The sequence below is a fragment of the Ipomoea nil genome, unplaced genomic scaffold (genome assembly GCF_001879475.1).
Source record: "Ipomoea nil cultivar Tokyo-kokei standard unplaced genomic scaffold, Asagao_1.1 scaffold0143, whole genome shotgun sequence".
Lineage (NCBI taxonomy): Eukaryota > Viridiplantae > Streptophyta > Magnoliopsida > Solanales > Convolvulaceae > Ipomoea > Ipomoea nil.
In genome coordinates this window covers 1,407,737-1,424,427 of record NW_017616571.1, presented here as the reverse complement: position 1 = coordinate 1,424,427, position 16,691 = coordinate 1,407,737, and the positions used below count along the sequence as shown (strand labels likewise).

Below are 16,691 nucleotides of genomic sequence, written 5' to 3'. Positions count from 1 at the left end.
AAATTAAAGAATATCTTTGTCCGTGTGCCACGAGACAGTGGGTTCGATAATTTCAAGCACCCACCAAAAAATAAATAAATAAATAAAAGTAACAAAAAAAGTAGCTAGTGGTGTGGTGTTATGGCTATCTGACTGACAAGTGTAAATAATAATGCTTTGTTTTTAAGCTTTGCTACATCATGCTTCTCTTTAATTTCTTCCCTTCCATTGATGATAGGAGTATGGGAGGATGGGACTATTATTTATTTAATTAATTGTTTATTATTATTTGTTGAGTAACAAGAAAAATTTGTAATTATTATTTTAGAGTGTATATTGAAAATCTCGTCTTATAAACCTAGCTAGCAAATAATTATAATAAGGTAAATCAGTGTAGGCTACTCATAGCTTGTCGATTCAAACAATCAAACTAAGAAGGTCAATAGACCGTTCTCTTTGCGAGTTAAACTTATAACATTATAGTTATAAGCTTATTTATTTATTTATTAATAATTGAGTTTTTGACCTCAATTTTAAAAAATTTATAATTAAAAAAAATTAATCTTAACTTTTTCCCCTTAAAAAAAAATCATTGACAACTACTTCATGCCTAAAGTTGGTGCACCAATGGCTTTAACGGGATTCGAATAATCTATGCCTATATATAGTATTGGAATGTGATTCTTTAATAACTTGTGGAAATAATTAATGATCTTTTAATTATTTTGATAAATAAATTATATAATAATTAATTAAAAGAACTGTGAACCTTTTAGTGACAGCAAAGCATTGATATAATGGAGTTATTATTAATTATTATTAATACTTTAATAGTTTGGAGAGTATGGAGTTCCTCACTTTGTGTCATCATTACCAAAATATGGAGAAGAAAAAAAATATTTTTTATATTTTTAATGGAATAAAATTGTAATACGTTTATTATAAATTTGAGGTAATCTCTAATCTTTGATTTAATATTGGGTCAAAGTTTTGATATTTTGGCAAATGTATATATATATATATATATATATATATATATATATATATATATATATACTATTCAAAAATGCTATACTATATTACTTATTTGGTGACATGTGGCACAGTATCATCTACTGATTCTTGTTATGAAAACGTCATCATCTACGTTGGTCAGTGAGTGCATAGAGAGAGAATGAATGAATGAATAAATGAATCATTGATGATGATGATAATAATGATAATAATAATAATAACAATATAATAACAATAACAATATATGATAATAGATAGGATTTAATTAATCCGGATAGACCGAATCAATTAATCTGATAAATAATGTAAATAGGAAATGGATAAGTGAATAGACAAAACGGTGTCGCTGTAAGGTCGTGGAGACCGAAAATTATATATACTGAATAATGTTACCGTTCCACATCCGACCAGGGCGCATTGCCAGTTGTGCCTCCGGCGTTGTTACTTTGAAGAAATTAAAGTGCTCAAAGCAAGCTAGCTCTTACCCTGACGACCGAGTATAGGTTGAGCGCTTAAGCGTCATCCATTTTCGGGGCTAGTTCATTCGGCAAGTGAGTTGTTACACACTCCTTAGTGGATTTCGACTTCCATGACCACCATCCTGCTGTCTTAATCGACCAACACCCTTTGTGGGATCTAGGTTAGCACGCAATTGGGCACTGCATCGTAACCCGACTTCCGGCCCTGCGTTGGGAACAACATGCCCTGTCTTGAGAACAACGGTGTGCTATGCCTTGGCCCAACTAGGGGACGACATAACCTGCTATGGGCGACGACAGACTGTCTTCCCCAACACAGGGCCTGTTGTTCCCCCCAACACAGGGCTTGTCATCACCCATAGCAGGTTCTGTCGTCCCCTAGTTTGGCCAAGGCATAACAAACTGTCGTTCTCAATGCAGGGCCTGTCATTCCCAACACAGGGCCTGTCGTCACCCATACCAGGTCGGCCTGTCATCACTCAGTTGGCGGGAAGGCATAACACACCGCCATCATAAGTACATGATCGATTGGCTGGGGAACCTTTGATGGGTGATATCTCACACCATCGAAAATATATACTACATTGTAACAGAGTAAGTAGTACTCAAAAAAAATATATTATTATTGTTGTTGTTTTTGTTGTTTGTTTGTTTGTTTGTTGTTGTTAACGATAAAAGTTTAGTATTAAAGAGTATAATTTTATCACGTAAAAGTGTAAGTACATTGATGTAAAGTATATTTACGCATTTTTTTTTTTTTGAAAATAAAAGGCTAATTCATTAATCATAAACAGAAATGTTTACAATACAGATCGTTAGAATGACAGTGCATTCTTTACAGTCAGACATAGAAACAAATTTTCTAGCAATGTTATAGAAAACTTGGATCGCGGACTGTTTTATAAATTTGAAGCTGAAGTTGTTGGATGAACTTGGCGCTTCTTCACAGATCTGGTCAAACATAGCCAAGCCTGATTCTGATGTGACCATTTTATCATTCCACGCTTATGAGGAGAACTCGCCAAAGAAACGAGAGGAAAACTCGCCAAAGAAACGAGATGGAAACACTCGCAGAGAGACGAGAGAAAATAAACTAGTCAAAGGAATAAAGGGATAACATAGACCCAAAAGAAAACAAAATAAATAGAAAAGATGATAGAAAACCTGTCAGATCTGGAGAGTCTCTGACGCCTTCTCTGAAAAAACGATCGAAGATAATCTGAGATTTAACGCTTATTCCTAAAATAATCAGAGGATAGAGTCTACTAATTTTATGTATATTTACGCATTTTCATACTAGAAATCTTTTGCACCAAAATCTCTGTCATCTGCACACACACGCACATATATGTGTCAAAATTTGCATGTTTACAAAAAAATTCATTCTACCTTTTGTTTAAATTTCTATATACTTTTATAAGATCTTTTCAAAACAATGCTAGTTTTCCCAAATTGTTGCCTGTTTGACCCCAAAGTGATGTTGTTTTACAACTAAATGATTTAATGAAAGCTTTTCATATTTTTTAAAAAATGTCACCGCATTTTCTATTATTTTTTAAGTATAGATTTTATCCATTCATTATTTTGTGGGAAATGGATAAGATTTATTCATATATTTTTTGCAGAGGACCGATAAGCAAGAATGTTAAATATATAGGGCCATGATTATATGAGACAAGCTCAGTTCTTAACTAAAAGGATTAATCTCATCCATCTATATAGGTTGATCAACAGTTAGAAAATAAGAAAAAAATGGGATAAAACGCGATGACATTTTCATAATTATTATAATAGATTGAGAAATGCTTGTTTGTGTATCATGGATAACTGAGTGTACTGTCTATTATTTGTAAATGCACTATCAAGTGATTCTAAATGCACGCAACAATTACGGAAAGACCACAACATTTTTTCCTTAAATTTTAACGCTTGATCATTTTTGATTGACGGATAAAATTAACTATACTTACACCTTTTACCTGAGAACTTGTTCTAACTTCAACATGTACTTATGGCTATGTTTGGCAAACCTAGCTGAATAGGTAGCTGAAAGTTGAAAAACTATAAGTTAGAAGCTGAAAAACTATAATTTAGAAGCTGAAAACTGAAAAGTTATTAACTAGTTGATTATGCTTAAAAGTGTTTGGTAAAATTATATTATTAAATATATGAGATATATTTAATTTATAAAAAAAATTGTTTTGTTAATATATATGAGATATATATTAAATTTTTTTTTAAAAAAAAAAGAAGAAGAAAATATAAGATGCTAATTGGTAAGGGTAAATGATGTCATTTATTTATGAACTGACGATGGGAGTTAGAACTTTAAGGAAGAGTTGCGGAAGATGATGAGTAAAAATATAGGAGAATGAAAAAGGTCAAAAGGGTTTTAATTGGGAAGGGTAAGAAATGTCATTTATTTAAAATAATAAAAATAAAGATGGAAAAAAAATTATGAAGCTTCAAAATAAACTCTATTTTGAGAACATTACCAAACAGAGCTTATAAATTATTAGTAGGTTAAAATAAATTATAAGCTCAGCCAAACAGAGTCTATATATATGAACCAAATTACTAGACTCTATGTCTACAAATTAATAGTTGATTATTCGAGGCTGTTGACTTCTTGGTGGGGTGGATTTTGAGATCTCAAAATCTAGGGTAACTGGTGTGACAAAAAGCTCACTAATTAAGGATAAGATGTTTTATTTGAATGTGCGCTATAAGTAAAGTTCATTTTGTAATATTAGTAGATAAATAATTATAAAGAAGTAAATTAACTTAAGTTGTTCATAATTTGTCGATTCAAACTGAGAAGGTTAATAGGATGAAAATATAATTGTGTTGTATTTAATAATAATGTCTGAGAGTACAGGGAGCGAATATATAGAGATGCTAGATAGAATCCTAGTCTAACACGAATAATATAGTCTTAGTCTAATATGGATAATAGAGTCCTAATAGTCCTAATACTCCCCCTCAAGCACAAGGTTGGTCAGCCAAAACATTGAGCTTGCAACGGAGTAAATTAAAACGTACAGACGAAAGAGACTTAGTAAAAATATCCGCTATCTGATCTTTGGTAGAAATAAAATTGACTTGTAATTCCTTCTTCGCGACTTTATCACGAACAAAGTGGTAGTCGATCTCAATGTGCTTGGTGCGAGCATGAAACACCGGATTAGCACACAGATAAGTAGCTCCCAGATTGTCACACCAGAGTTTGGGCACAGAAGGTGGCGCAAACCCGATTTCCTTCATCAAAGAGACGAGCCAGGTAACCTCTGCAGAGACATCAGCCAGTCCTTTGTATTCAGCCTCAGTTGATTAACGAGCCACAGTACGTTGTTTTCGACAAACCCATGAGACAAGATTGGTCCCCAAAAATACAGCAAAACCACTAGTAGATTTGCGATCATCAGGATTGCCAGCCCAATCCGAATCAGAATATGCATGAATATCTAGAGAAGGAGAAGACGTAATCTTAAGACCAAGATGTAGTGTCCCATTTACATACCGTAACACCCTCTTGAGAGCCGCCCAATCCGGAGTAGAGGGAGAGTGCATGTGTTGACACAAACGATTGACTGCATAGGAAAGATCAGGCCGAGTTACCGTAAGATATTGCAGAGCACCTGCAAAGCTGCGATACTGAGTGGGATCAGCGTATGGTACCACGGCATCAGTCTCGGCCTTCGTGGTTGAAACCGGAGTAGCCACGGGCTTGCAATCAACCATACCTGCTCGTTTTAGAATATCCTTCATGTACCGTTGTTGAGACAGAAGTATGCCATCAGGCAACGGAATGGTCTCAATACCCAGAAAGAACGAGGGCACACCCATATCACGAACTTTAAACTCAAGAGCCAACTTGTCTATAAGAGCAGTCACATGAGCTGGATCAGATCCCATAACCAAAATATCATCCACATAAACCAGAAAATATAGACGAGTATTGCCATGTGAATATATAAATAGAGAGACATCCGTCTTGGAAGGTGAGAAACCAGCAGAAACCAGAAAATCATGCAAACGAGTGAACCAAGCACGGGGAGCTTGCTTAAGCCCATATAAAGAACGTTGAAGGAGACAAACGTGCCCGGGCATCGTTTGTCTTCATAACCAGGGGGCTGGCGCATATAAACCGTCTCAGCGAGATTGCCATTTAGAAAAGCATTGTGTATGTCCAACTGTCGAATAGTCCATCCACGAGAAATAGCTAAGGATAAAAGAAGACGTACCGTAGTCGGTTTAACAACGGGACTAAAGGTCTCAAAGAAATCCTCGCCGGCAATCTGATTGAATCCCTTGGCAACTAACTGAGCCTTGTAACGCTCAATCAAACCATCAGCCTTTCTCTTGGTTCTAAACACCCACTAACATCCAACTACATTCATACCTGATTTAAAGGGAATAAGCCTCCATGTATTGTTGTGCACCAAGGCATTAAATTCCAAATCCATTGCATCCCGCCATTCAGGAAATTTAACCGCTTGAGTAAAACATGTAGGTTTAGGAGTAACAGCAGCAGCAGATAAAGCAACATGATCATGTGGTCCCGAACTTCTCGTATTCATTCCATGAGAGCGAACGGGTGAGGGCGCGGGACGAGACCGACCACGAGGCCGGCCTCTTGGCCGAGGAGCCGGCTGGTCCGTGACTGTCCGCTCGGACTCGGTCACGGGCTCGGCAGTAGCAGGCTGCTGGCGGTGATGGTCAGAAGCGGCTATGGGCGCGGCAGGAGGGTCACGAGCCATGACAATAGTCGGATCACCACCAGAAACAATTGGTGCAACACCCCACGGCTCCGGGCGTGGTTTTGGAACCTGCGAATCCACAGAAGCAACAAAAGGAAAGACAGCCTCATCGAATCTTACATGGCGACAGATAAAAACCTTGTTAGTGTTAGTGTCTAAACAACGATAGCCACGAAAAGACGGAGGATATCCTAGAAAGACACAAGGGGATGACCGAAACTGTAGTTTGTTGCGATTATAGGGACGCAGATTTGGAAAGCATAAACACCCAAAAACACGCATATATGAATAAGATGGAGGAGACCGATGCAAAAGATAATGAGGAGATTTATCAGATAAGACAGGAGTGGGCATTTTATTGATTAGATAAACCGCAGTTTCAAAAGCATAATCTCAAAAACGAGACGGAACAGAGGATTGAGCCATTAATGCTAGTCCCGTTTCAACAACATGCCTATGCTTACGTTCTACCCTGCCATTTTGTTCATGAGTATACGCACATGATTGCCTGTGACGAATACCTAAGGACGCAAGAGCGGAACCAAGCTTTTTATATTCTCCCCCTAAATCAGATTGAAAAGAAATAATCTTGCGAGAAAAGGAACGTTCAACTAGTGACCGAAACTTATCAAATATAGCATACAAATCAGATTTAGCACGCATGGGATAATACCACATATAACGAGTGTAATCATCCACAAACAACACAAAATGTTTAAAGCCAGACGCAGAAAGTAATGGCGCAGTGCCCCCAAATATCTGAATAAATTAATTCCAAAGGATGCGTACTAGTAGTTTCGACACGAGACAAAGGAAAACGAGAAGATTTTCCTAATTGACAAGAGGAACAGACATTGGGAAGATCACTAGAATTAAATGTACCAACAGACGAAGACGCTAGAATTTTACGTAAGACTCGAGAATGAGGATGCCCCAACCGCATGTGCCAAACGTAAGAGGACCGTGCAGTAACAAATGCAGCAGGGGAAGCAGAAGACGCAAGCCATGTGTAGAGACCCCTAGACGCATGTCCCTTAAAAAGAACCTTCTTGGTCAAAATGTCTTTCACATAGAAACAAAGAGGGTGGAACTCAAAGAAAACATTATTGTCCTTTGCAAAACGCTGGACAGATAATAGAGAAGAAGAGAGACCAGGGACATGCAAAACATCATGTAACTTAAAAGACATAGAATCAGTGGCTAACGAAGCAGAACCAACATTAACAATAGGCAAACCTGTACCATTGCCGACTCGCAGAGTCTCCGGGCCATCATAACTTGTCGCAGAAGTCATCAAAGAAGAATCAGGCGTAGCATGATTTGTAGCACCAGTGTCAGGGAACCACTGATGAGGACCGTTGGAATCACCATTATCACCAGAGACGACCACATTAGCTTGAAAACCCGGAGCCCCTAAATAACGCCGAAAACAGTTGGCTCTCGTGTGACCAAAACGGTTACAAATTTGACACGGATCATCATAGCGCCAAAAACAATTGGCTCCCGCGTGACCAAAACGGTTACAAATTTGACACGGATCATCATAACGCCATACACAATTGGCTCCCGTGTGGCCGGAACCTTTACAAATTTGACACGGATCATCAACGTCACGTCGTTGACCGGACTGCTTCTGATACGGTGTATCTTGGTTTGATGCCATCGGCTACTGCTACGAAGTGAGGAACATGGATGTTGGAAAAGAAAACCCTGACTAACTGATACCAGATGAGAATATAATTGTGTTGTATTCAATAATAATGTCTGAGAGTACAGGGAGCGAATATATAGAGATGCTAGATAGAATCCTAGTCTAACACGAATAATATAGTCCTAGTCTAATATGGATAATAGAGTCCTAATAGTCCTAATAAATAAACACAGCTCTCACTATAAGTCAAACTTAAAACATTATGGTTACCAAACTAACTACCTGACCAATTCCGATCCTTGTACCGAGTAAAAATTGAAGATACTTTACCTGTGATTGCTTTTATACATACATATAAAGACATTAAAGTCTCTCCGAACCTCAACTTGTTTCCAAAACGAGGTTGATATAATGCTTGAATTTGTCTTAATTAAATTCAATTATTAATTTTTTTTTAAATACTATTGACTCTATTAATTGTAGTATCTGTTTAAACATATTTTCTCAACCTATTGAAACATAATTAATTTAATTATTATTGAGCATTGATTTAGAGGATCAAGTCCAACATCATGATATCAAAACGTTGTAGTGGTTGTTACACAATTGTAAAGAAATAAAATTACACATTTGCTACTAGTTATAATTTTTTGCCGCATAGCAATAAATGCTTGATTTTGCTATTGAAATGTGATGTTAACAGCTCTGCAAATATAAAAAAAAATAAAATTGTATATTCACTAGTAATTATAATTTTTGGTGGAATAGTAAACATTTCATCCGATAATCCTTAGAACAATATGCAATTTAATTAAGTTTTTAGAGTCAAATACGCAAGTGGAATGAAGCATACCAAAACTTGTGATATGTTAATAGCTACTGATTTGCCCAAAACAGCCACGAAACCATATTCTTACATTAAAGAGAGAAGAAATATCGGAAAGATCCTAGGAAACAAGTGGGAAACATTGGAAGAGCAGATGATCAAAAAGGAAAGAAAACTCTTAGGATGTGTTTGGTCGTTCATGGGTATATAGCTATCAGAAATGAGAATCAAAGTCATTGTTATTGTTTGATTTACAGGTTTCTAGAGCACTACCATGATATTTAATTACTTCCTTAATTAGAAAATCTATTAGATTTCATTCCATTATTCTCCCTCCTAATGAGTAATTTGATTTTTTAGTTTGAATTAATGCTTTTAAATTTTTGTTTTTATTTTTATTTTTGTTCATATTGGTTCTTTGGATGTCTTTATATTAGAATAAAGGAATAAGATTCAAATTGACCACTGAACGTAACCTGAAAATGCAATTAGGCCACTGAATGAAAAAAAAAAGTGCAATTAGGCCACTGAGCACTCCAAATGTATACAATTTCACTTAATAGCAAGTTACCATCAATTTTAGCAGGTTACTTGCTTACGTGGCAGATGAGTTGGCATTTTAAATAATTTTTAATAAATTTTAATAATAATTTTTAAAAAAAAAAAACGACGGGGTTTATTTATTATTATTATTTTTAAATTTATTATTAAAATTTATTAAAAATTATTTAAAAATTATTAAAAATGCCACCTCAGCTGCCACTTAAGCAGGTAACCTGCTATCCGGTGAAATTGCATACATTTGGAGTGTTTAGTGGCTTAATTACACGTTTTTGGAGTGTTCAGTGGCCTAATTGCACTTTTTTTCTTTCAGTGGCCTAATTGCATTTTCAGGTTACGTTCAGTGGCCAATTTGAACCTTATTCCTAGAATAAATTGTCTTGATTTTTTTGTTCTTGTATTTTTAAAACTTTTATTCTCATGATAGGATCATACATAAACAAACAACAATATTGATAACCAAATATGCAAAATACTTTTACCAAAACCTATTACCATTACCATTACTAAGTATTTTATTCTCATTACGATTCTGATTTCCATGTACGAACCAAACACACCTTAATTCCTCGGAAATGCACAGCTTCAAATCACAAACAACCCACCCACAACATTCATATTGATGTGCCTTGTAAATCTCATCACTTATAATTACACGCACGACATTCAATTCCAATTGTTTCCCCAATATCTGTTATAGAATCAAGGACATGCATGTCTGCCTGCCTTTGCATGCCCAACATGAAATGAATGGTGGCCATTTGGATCGACAATTCAATTTTCAAATCAAGATAAGTTCAATATTAGAGTAAGAAAATATCTTAGCTTTCACAATTTTTGTTTAGAATCGTTACATTGACCATTCTTTAAAAACTTGATGTAATTGGGTTTGCCTCTTCTAGGTACCATATCTCTACTATGTACCAACTCAACCAAAAGATTGACTTATTAAGCGAGAGAATCTTTTAAGTTTAAGTGTCGTTTTATATATATATATATATATATATATATATATATATATATATATATATATATATATATATATATATATTTTGAGTTAATACTTAATATAGTCCTCGATTATACTGGTTTTACTCAATTTAGTCTTAAATGACTTTTTGTGCTCAATTTAGTCATTGATTTTGATGATTTTACACCATTTAGTCATTTGTTAAAAATTATGTTAGTTGACTATTAGAAATAGGATCGTAATGGTAATTTCTCATCCTTCATCCCATTTGGGATGGTTCCTTATTCTTCTTCCCCTTATTAAGATCCACAAAAAAATGTTAATCTTTGTACCCAAATCAACTTCATTGGAGTAATACCATTAGGACCCTATTTCTTGAGTATTAACTCATTTTTTTTTAACGAAATTGAGATGGAATTATAACAATACACACAACCACACATATGAGCATGTTTAAGTGAGTATTGGTGCCCAATAGAATACTGAGAATTGACCATATCTATCGATCTGGGAAGACATTGACATTTAAGTGGCTATTTTGTGGTACAAATATATGTGGGGTCCACTTCTAATTTGGGTCGGATCATAGTGGATTTAGGCCGGTTCTTTGGAGCGAGACGAAGAGATTGATATATTGTACGCTCAAAATGGGTAATGAGTGAATAAGAAATTTATTCTCAAAGTAGACTCATTTGAGTTGGAAAATGAAAGTGGAAAGGTTTTGTAAAAGCACCTGTCCCACATTAGTTTGGGAAGTAGGTTTGCACCCCTATATATATAGAGTCTTTTAAAGGCAAATTGAATTGTATAGCATAGATGTTCTCTCTCGCGCACAGAGGGTGTGCAAATCAAATCTCAAAATGAGTCAGAAAAGGTTTGGCTGGCCTTATGAGCTATGTTATGCCAAATTTTCGTATAATTTTTTCCAACTCAGAGCCACTATCTGAGTAGTAAATCCGAAGAGCGGCCTTATGAGTTATGTTATGCCAAATTTTTGTATAATTTTTTCCAACTCAGAGCCACTGTCTGAGTAGTAAATCTGAAGAGTAAACTTAGTTTACATTCGGACGGCTCAGTTATGTTGAATGGTTGACCACTCGTAACCTTCAGACAACTATTCGTGGGTACTGCTCAGAGTACCGTTCTGGCAGTGTTAATTCTGATCCGTTAGGAATTAATTATGAGTTAATTCCAAATTATTTTTTAGAATTGAATTCCAGATTAAAGTTGCACGTTATGGGGGTTACATATCTGATTTATTTCAGATGTTAATGCCGTGGATTATGCTATTAATTTCTTCATCTCCTATAAAAGCTTGGTGTGGGGCAGAATGTTTTGCTGCTGATTTTGAACTTGCAAAATCTCTGTTTTCCTCTCTTCTCTCAACTCTTTCATTACAAAGAAAATTTTGTCAACATTTTCGTAAATTGTACGGAGTGTTCACCGATTGTTCTAGTTCGCCGGACTTTAGGTTTTAGTGTGTTGTCACTTTTACTTATCCATTAATTAAGTTTTTATCAAATAGTCTTCTTAACTAGACAATTAACTAAAATTGTAATTTCATATCATTATATTTCAAAAGTATCACTTTGAGAAAAACTTAAGAATTAAAAGTTTTGACACCAATAACTTAATGACTATGTTAGCTATTTCCTTATAACTTAACCGTCAACCACATTATTTCCCGTAACCTTAATGTAGTGGCTGATAGGCTTGCTAAGGTGGCTCATCGAAGGAATTGTGGTTGGATTGAGTTTCAAGACCCTCAGCTCCGATGAAAATTATGAGATAACTTGAGGTTGATAGAGCGATGGTGGCACTCCAAAAGGGTGTCGATAGAGCGCGACGCTAGTCTTGTTAAGTAACCCCTTCCCTACCTCCCAAAAAAAAAAGACTAAAGTGTCATTTTCTTTTTAAAATGAAATAAAAAGAAAGCTAAAGGAAGACTAGAATATAAAATAGGAAGAAGATAGACTAGGCCATGAGCGAAAAAAAAAAAAAAAAAAAGAAAAAAAACATTTTTTTTATGAGAGAAATATACAACTATTATTCGAGAGTGTGCACTAAGTAAACTCTTTTTTGTATATTAGTCCGCAAATTACACAGAAGAGACAAATCACACTAGAAAGATCATGTGCAACAAACTCAATCGAGAAGATATTTGTAAAAATCAAACTCGTAACCATTATATACAAGACTCATGTTCAATCCATTCACCCACCTCTTTTGGGACAATTGTCCTAATCTTAATATGAAGTTAAAAGATCAATGAATGGTTCTGGCAAGACCTGCTCTTCAAGAAATAAACACTAAATTCACTTTAATTTCTTACTAGCTAATCGAATCCGCCTCTTTTAAAAGGAATTACACTTGGTTTTGGTATAGTAAGGGAAAGGTAGCTAGTCTCTAGAACAAATCTAACCCGAAAACCTTAAACTTTTCCCTTTGCCGAACACGTAATGAAGTTTGTGTGTTCTTATTTGGAAAGTTTAAGATACGCATACTACCTAAACATGGAAATGCCTTAGTGTCATACATATCAATGCTTCTCGAAGGATTATAATTCAAATAACATTTTCTCAAAAAAATAATTAAAATAACATAAACTATGAGGGGTTTCAAATCAGCACGTGGGCAGTGGGCTCCATTTGTCTGCAAAAGAATTCTTCCACCTTCTTAATTATCTTTTTTTTTTTTTCTCATGCCATAAGGTGTCCGGCTATTTATTGTGTGGACGATAGTACACATAACTGTGTGAATCACAGTCTAAAAATATCGTCGTAAATGTTATGAGTAAAAATAATGTGTATTATGTGTAAAATAATATACATTACCAATTAGAATAATGTACATTATGTGTTAGATAATATACATTACGTGTTAGAATAATGAAACATTTGGAGTAATATAATGTACATTATGTTTTAAAATAATGTATGTTATGCTTTAGAATAATGTACATTATATTTTAGAATAATGTAAATTATGAATTATAAAAATGTATAGCGTAACTGGGCGCGCAAAAAAATAAAATTAAACATCGTTTTTAGACCGTGATCCACACATCTGTGTGGACCAATAACTATTGGAGGTGTCCTGAGCAGGCCCTAACTGTAGGAGACACCTTTAACCCCGTACCATAATCAGATTAATCCCTATCGCATTGGGCTGGCCCAATTAAGGGACACCTTCTTAACAATAGTTATGCTGTGCAACCGTGTGCACCATGTATGGTGCACACGGTTGCAAAACGATGTCGTTTTGACTAAAAACGCGCATCCTATTTAAAAAAAAAATTTCAGTTTCGATTCTCCTTAACAGCATTATTGTGGATATATAGTTATGAATTTGTGGATATATAGTTATGAATTTATGGATATTCAGTTCATTCATTGTGGATATTTAGTTCATTCATTGTGGGTATTTAGTTCATTCATTCTGGATTTTGTGTTATTCATTCACTGTGGATATATAGTTATGAATTTGTGAATATATAGTTATGAATTTGTGGATATATAATTCAAATTATGCACAAAAAAAAAAAAAATACTATTACCGGAAATTGAACCTAATTTTTTTTTTTTTTTAAAGTGAGACGCGCGTTTTTAATCAAAATGACGTCGTTTTTGCAACTGTGTGCACCATACATGGTACACACGGTTGCACAGCATAATTTGCGCCTTCTTAATTATCTTTTATGTACTTAATTTATGGGAACCTTTATCAATTTGATTCACAAAAGATTTTATCCAAAATTGTATGAATTTTTTTTATTTATCATGTTATTATTAACTAATTTGAGAGCGAGGTCCAAGTCTTGTTCGTTGGTTACTCATAAATTTATCATTTTCATCCATCATTGTTTACCTTAGACATTGAGTAAAAAATGATATACAAAAATTTCTGATCTAAGGACAGTTTAGTAATAAGAAAAGTTCAAATTCTTCCGACAATTTTAATGTAAGGAAGTTATATATTACCATAATTGAGAGTGCTTTGATTCCATGTAAAAAAAGTTATTCCAAACTACAGCGTAAGGCTGACCTGTAGATACCTTTCTCAATGTAACTAGGAATGTATAAACTATATACATACACTTACTTTGTTATCTTGTTTGTATGTGACATGATTGAGCATGTTAAAGATTTAAAAACTCCACCCTGAAAGGAATGTATGAGTGAGTTGCACATAATTTTATACTAAAAAGTTACGAATTTGATTTTTACCAATTCAATTTTATTACACAGGGTCTTCATTAGAGCAATTTACCTCTACAATTATATAGGAGCAGAATTTGTCAGTGCAAATAGTAACTGCAAGGTATAAGTAATTAATTACAGAGTACATTTTTTTAAGATGACGTAGACACAATTATTATTTTAGAGTGTGTATTGAGGTAGCGATTAATTACCTTTACCCATCATATGATGGTGAAATATAATAAATTATCCCAAGTCCACTCTCCTCTTTCTAAGTAATTTTCAATCACGGAAAGCTGCCTTTTCTCCATTCTTTCATGGGATAACTATTAAAAAAAGCTGGCAAAACATGATATACATGACGGTGAAATGCAAATGTAATTTTTTTTATTTTTTAATTATATATTAAAATCCATGTTTTATCATTATTAAACGTTTGAATTATTATGCTGTAAAAATATACATTTTATTGGCATTTTCTTGTTTGTGTAAAAGTTGAAACCTTCGAGTGTTCTGACAATTATAGATATATCTTTAAACTTTGATAATTTAATATTAAATTTTAAAAGATTTCGTATTCAGATTTAAAGATTGATACAATTTTTCGAAAACAAAATCCAAAAATTTCAATTAAAATATAAGTGAAAATGATTGATTTATTAGTTCAGAATTGAAAATCCAAAAATTTCAATTAAATGATTGAAAATTTCGTACTTTGGACAAATCTCATACTGCTGTTGCCGAAGTTCAAATCTTTGTTTGATCTCTTCTCTCAAATTCTGTCTACTGAATCAATGAGCTAAACCCGTGTGGGCAATAAGTGTTAGATCTTGACAATATAGAAGTAAATGAGATATTTTAATGAATTTGATCAATTCTGTACGAAATTGTATGTCAATTCAAATTGAACTGTAAATTATTTGAATGAATTTTTAAAATGGACTAAACTTTATACTAAGGTTTTAAATTTTGATATTAAACTATAAAAATTTCAATTCAAAAGATCTACCATAATTATTGAACTCTAAACAATATAAATATTTCTTTAATGATTATTTATAAGTTTATATTTATCACGAATATAGTTGTCGGGTGCACAGATAACACAAGAAATAGTAAATTGGACTCGGTATTTGTAGTGATTTTAAAAATATATAAAAGTAAAAGGAAAAAGGAAAAGGAAAAGCAAAGGAAAGTCTTGTCATTAAAAATTTATAAGATACGCTGACTAGTGATAAGCATGAGTAATTAGTTTGTTATATCATTAATTAATGTTTTTTAATTTGAGGCATTACAAATTTAGATATGTCAATTTTTTACATCGAAAATGATAATAACGTGTTCAAGCTCAGTTTAGTTTTATGGTGCCCATTAGGACATTTATAGAATTATTTAACTATGTTAAAATTATTGTCTATATCTAAATATTGAGTAATACTAATAGTTATATCAGTAGTAGACCAATTGTTATACCATGGACTAGGGTTTCTGGTACAAAATGTCATTTAGATTATGTACATGCATATAACATATTATGTACATTTAGTTTATTTACAGATAAATAATCTATTAACTAAATGTATATAATATGTAAACTGTAAGTATGTATATAACTTGAATATCGTTTTGGATTAGGATCCACAATGTAAAATAGACCATAGTCCATGGTGTAATGGTAATTTGCCGTAGTAGACTAGAAATTATTCATATTATTAAAAACTAAAATTTTTACTTTGTATTTATCAAATAACCTTTTAAACTTTTAATAATTAATAAAAACTTTTAATTAATACATATAAGCTGTTTTTTTTTTTTTTTGAAAGGACATTTAAGCTGTTAAATAACAACAACAACAATAATTATATTACTCATACTAATATGAAGCTAGAATTTATATTTATATTAACCTAATATCATTATAAATTTTATGTAATTTATAACTTATTTTATTGTAAAACTAAAAAAAAATTCCTTTCTAAAAAAAAAAAAGAATACAAAGAAAAAAAAAGTTAACAGATCTATTCGAATAGTACCAACTCGTATAATTCGAAATGTATATAAACGTGAATTTACTTACTTCTAAAATAGGTTGATAAATTACCATAAATCTTCCCCCAAACGGGAAACCCAATGCTCCATAGTCCCGGTTGTCTAGAGGTTCAAAATTCATGGAAAGGGGCATTCCGAGAATCGAACTCGGGACCTCTCGCACCCAAAGCGAGAATCATACCACTAGACCAAATGCCCACGAT

At 33.6% G+C, this 16,691-nt stretch overlaps 1 long non-coding RNA gene and 1 other non-coding gene across 2 annotated transcripts; one reads left to right on the top strand and one right to left on the bottom strand.

Moving 5' to 3' along the window:
- Positions 1-3,601: 3,601 nt before the first annotated feature.
- LOC109172448 lies at positions 3,602-16,675 on the top strand. Its single transcript, XR_002052751.1, has 3 exons — positions 3,602-3,613; positions 4,848-4,851; positions 16,616-16,675. It is a non-coding gene; the product is annotated as an uncharacterized LOC109172448 (long non-coding RNA).
- TRNAP-UGG lies at positions 16,615-16,686 on the bottom strand. The gene has a single exon. It is a non-coding gene; the product is annotated as a tRNA-Pro (tRNA).
- Between the last annotated feature and the right edge of the window lie 5 nt (positions 16,687-16,691).